At 33.2% G+C, this 4,737-nt stretch overlaps 1 pseudogene; it reads right to left on the bottom strand.

The window, feature by feature from the left end:
* Positions 1 to 215: 215 nt before the first annotated feature.
* On the bottom strand, positions 216 to 3,532 carry LOC145637669 (uncharacterized; annotated as a pseudogene).
* Between the last annotated feature and the right edge of the window lie 1,205 nt (positions 3,533 to 4,737).

The raw sequence follows: 4,737 nt of genomic DNA, 5'->3' as shown, positions 1-4,737 counted from the left end.
TTATTATTATTATTATTATTATTATTATTATTATTTTTTCATAATCAGAAAATAATGTATATACTCTGTATTAGTTACATCATGATCTTTAATATAATACACTTTGCCTTTGATACATTGTACGTAGTAATAATAGATTGACAGTAAAACCAAAAGCTTACTCTGAATCAATTTTCTGTCTATGTCTTGGATTAGTCATATAATACGGTGTTTATTTAACCAGCAAGATCCCTGAAAGAGCTTAGAAAAATTAGTAAGGGAATATAATGATACCAAAGAATTAAATCTAATGTAAATTGTATATTTTTGTGTACCTCGTAATGTGCATTGCACGGATGATATGTAGTTCTTTAAGGAGAACATCCCTTGTTACTTGTAACTCTTCAATCGCATCTTCAATCCTCATTCGATCTTGTGGTGACTCTACGGAACATTTCACTCCGATTTCAATGACAGACCTTATGCACTTCATTTTTCTTTCATTTTCTGCTAAAACTTCACCTTCGTTTCCTTCACTTAAATTACCAACGTCATTATCTAACAGCCTTGGGTCAATGATGTTTATCAATTGATTAGGCAATGTTGCTGATTTAGCATAAGTATGCAGGTCTAAACCTCCTTCGAACATCCTATCAGTGGGATTTTTGGAAGTCGTCAACTCTAACAGCACAATGCCATAGCTGTAAACATCACCTTCCTTAGAAACCATGCTTCCCATACCATACTCTGTTTAAAAACAGAGCTTATTAAAGTAGAGAAAAGATATATACATTTATTTTTTTTAAAAAAAAAACAGATAAAAAGATTGAACATAGTATAGTGTTAATCCATATTATTTTGTTCTTACCTGGAGCGGCATACCCAACTGTTCCCTTGACTGTAACTGAGCTGCTATTATTTGCACTTGCACGTAAATGGAATCTTGCTAACCCAAATTCCCCAACATGAGAAACCATGTCATCATCGAGGAGAATGTTGCTTGGTTTTAGGTCACAATGAATGATAGGTTCGTCACAATCATTGTGCAGATAATCCAGTGCACTCGCCACATCAATTGCAATCTCTACCCTTTGAAGTAGACTTAAGGTTCTCAAATTTGGATCCATGTGAATCCAATGATGAAGACTTCCATTAGTCATATACTCGTACACCAAAGCCTTGAAATCATTGCCTTGAAAGTCAGTACTCGAGCAAACCGTGACAATCTTAAGAAGGTTCCTATGACGGAGACTTCTTAATGCTTCACACTCAGCCATGAAACTTTTGGCAGCTCCTCTCTGTTCAAGTCTGATAACTTTAATAGCTACAACCATATTACTCTCTAGAGCAAGGACCCCTTTGTAAACAGACCCAAAATGACCCGCACTAAGTAAGTTTGCTTCCGAAAAGCTATCAGTTGCTTTGAGAAGCATATCGTAAGATACTTTGGAGAAGGGCTCTTTCAAGTTCATACCCGATCCATGTGACAATTTGTTTTGTTTTCTCCTGGAACAAAGTAGGAAGTACACTAATGATAATATGGACACACTTACAACTAAAGAAGCTATTGAAATTGTCACAATCTCGACACTAGATAAATTATTACCCTTATATTTAGACCCTCTATTATCCGAAGTAGATTTGGGCAAACACCTTGGCAAATGAAGGTTAGGAACTCCTCCACAAAGTTGATTGTTCCCGGAAATATTGAGAGCATTTAAATTTGCAAAAGCCCCTTTTGTAGGAACCTCTCCTTGGAAGTTATTGAAGGACAAATCTATTGTCATCAACGGAAACCTGGACAAGAAATTTGGAATATGACCAGAAAGATTGTTATGCGCTAAATTTAAATAACTCAAACTAGTTAATGACTTGAATGAGTCAGGGACGGATCCAGTAAAGAAGTTAGCTCCCAAATCTATAACATCAATGGCGGTGCAGCTTCCAAGGCTCTACTAGGAAACTCCCCAGAGAATGCATTTTCGTGTATGACAAATTGAACTAAATTTTTTATCTGACCGATTTCTTCTGGGATTTCACCTTGTAATTGATTGCTATCCAAGTAAAAATAAATCAAGGTCGAAGAAGAAAGAAATAATTGAGAAGGTACTAGTCCGGTGAGGTTGTTTTGGCTTAGATACAAGTCTAACAAATTTGTACACTGCCCAAGACTCGACGGTATCATGCCATTGAAGTTGTTTTCACCCAACCACAATGAACTCAACCGCAACAAATTTCCAATCGAGTCAGGAATACTTCCTGTGAGACGATTGCCTATACAAGAAAATATTTCTAGTTTTGCTAGCTTTCCGATTTGAGGTGAAAGATGTCCGGTCAGTAGGTTTCCTTGTAAGTTTATTCGTCTTAAGCCAACGAGGTTAAACAATCCTAGTGGAATACTCCCATAAATTTGGTTTGTTCCCAAATCTAATTCTTCTAGTGTAGTGGACAAGTTACCAAGATAACCAGGTAAGATTCCACCCATGTAATTTGATTTAAATCCTAGTCTTATTAATTGACTACAATTCAAAAGACTTTGTAAAAAGCTCAAATCATCAGCTTCTCCTGTTCCTAAAATATTATTGGAGATTTCTAAAACTTTCAAATCAGGCATATTTTTTGCATCAAACACAAATTTGCCAGAGAAGTTGTTATAATATAAATTAAGATTCACAAGCCGAGTAAGGTTCGAGAGAGAGGCAGGGAGGTTTCCATGGAAGGAATTATTACCTAAGTGGAGTGTTGTAAGGTGAGGAAGTCGAAACCCGATATCAAAGGGAAGAGTTCCTTGGAGTTGATTAAAGCTTAAATCAACCACTTGAACATGAGAAAGATTGTAAAAGGAAGAAGGGATAGTACCTGAAAAATTATTTTCTCCTATAGAAAAGTATGACAAATTTTGGAATGATGCTCCAATGTTTTCCGGAATAGTTCCTTGAAAGGAATTTAAACCTGCAGACAGTGTTTGTAATGAGTTCATTTTCATGGCAACCGCGTTAAGAAGGTCACCCGTAAGGTGATTTTTATGGATTGACAAGTCTATCAAGTTAGACAGGAGGCCGAGTTGAGATGGAATAGTTCCACTAAGACGGTTATTTCCTAGAATAAGTATCTTAAGGTTCAAACAACGAGATATGTTGGCTGGTATTTGGCCTTCGAAGGTGTTATTAGATAATCCTAGATATCTTAACCTAAATAATTGACCTATCTGAGGTGGTATGTCACCTCCGAAGGAATTGTTGTTTAAATTTATACGATGTAGGAAACTTAAGTTACCAACATAAGGTGATAAAGTTCCCGCCAAATCATTAGAAGATAGATCTAAACCAACGACTCGATGTGGATGTGGATGCTTGGTGCCACAAGTGACAGCTTGCCACTTACAAATAGGAACAGAGTCATTCCAAGAGTTTAATACTCCAAGAGGGTCTAAGATTACTCGAGACTTAATCGCCAAGAGGGCGACACGATCTACACTATTAGGCATTACATAGTAGATGAGGCTTAAGAAATGGATCGTCACAATGCACAAGTAAGGGAAGATGAGATTCATGGCACACTTGGTTTTTGTTGTACTAGGTGTTTTATGATATATGCATTAATGGTTGTTGGATATGCTTACATATATAGAGAGGAATTACTTGTTGGGTTAATAATTAATTGATGGTGGAAGACCTATACGAGTCAATTCTAAGTGGCTGCCTTCTAGAATTAATATCAAAATATACATATTTAATAAATACAAGATGATCTTAATAATTGCTAATTTGCTAGTGGAATAATATCAAGCAAAGTCAAAGAAATTATCAATCAATTAACCTATATTAAAAGCGAATCTAAAATGACATCTGTCACAATGTCATTAAAAATTTTCCCGCCCAATTTTACTTTCTATTTTTATGCAGATTATATATTGAAAGAAATCATTTTGTAATAATTTAAAATATCTTTCTTCCAATTAAAATTCTTAACAATAATAATTCTCCATATAAACCTAACTGATATATTTTTACATATATGTAGTCTTTTATATTAGGTATTATTTTTATAAAAATAATGAGGTGAGTATTATTAAACAATATTGCTATACATTATTTTAGTTTTCGATAATACTATTAATTTTTTTTCATCCAATTTTTTACTTTTGCAATAATGTTTAATTCAATTAAAAATAAAATCATTTTGTTAAGACATATATAATACACACTTTATTTTCTACTCTTAAAAGTTGTATTAATAATAACGCATAACGTGCAGGTACTATATAACCTTAGATTTTTTTTTTAAAAAAAAATAAAAATAAATAAAGCCTCTTTTTTTCTAAGTGTCACTAGCTAATCTAAGACATTGATATAGTTAGGTATAAAAGTTAAAGTTATATTTATTTTTGAATTAATATTATGAGTATAATTTATTTTATAAAAATATACAATAACCTTTTTCTAAAAGTTAATAACAACCGTGCATTGCACGGTACTTAAACTAGTTTTGGAATAAAATGCTTACGAAGAAAATGATTTATTTTTATAAATGTACAAATATTTTTTTCTTGTTTGTGAAAGGGTGGAATTTTCAAAGGTGAAAAGTTATAAGAGTATTTTAATGGAGGAATTTATATTTTTCTCCTTCTTTAACTTTTTACTTTACCTTCATCTATCATGTCATCCACTTTTATTTTCCACTATAACTATTATTGTACTCCCTCCATTTTTTAATATTTGGTTCATTTCTCCATGTGCGGAGTTTTAAGAAAATTTG

The sequence above is a fragment of the Chenopodium album genome, chromosome 1 (assembly GCF_948465745.1).
Source record: "Chenopodium album chromosome 1, dcCheAlbu1.1, whole genome shotgun sequence".
Lineage (NCBI taxonomy): Eukaryota > Viridiplantae > Streptophyta > Magnoliopsida > Caryophyllales > Amaranthaceae > Chenopodium > Chenopodium album.
This window is presented reverse-complemented; position numbering and strand designations above follow the sequence as displayed.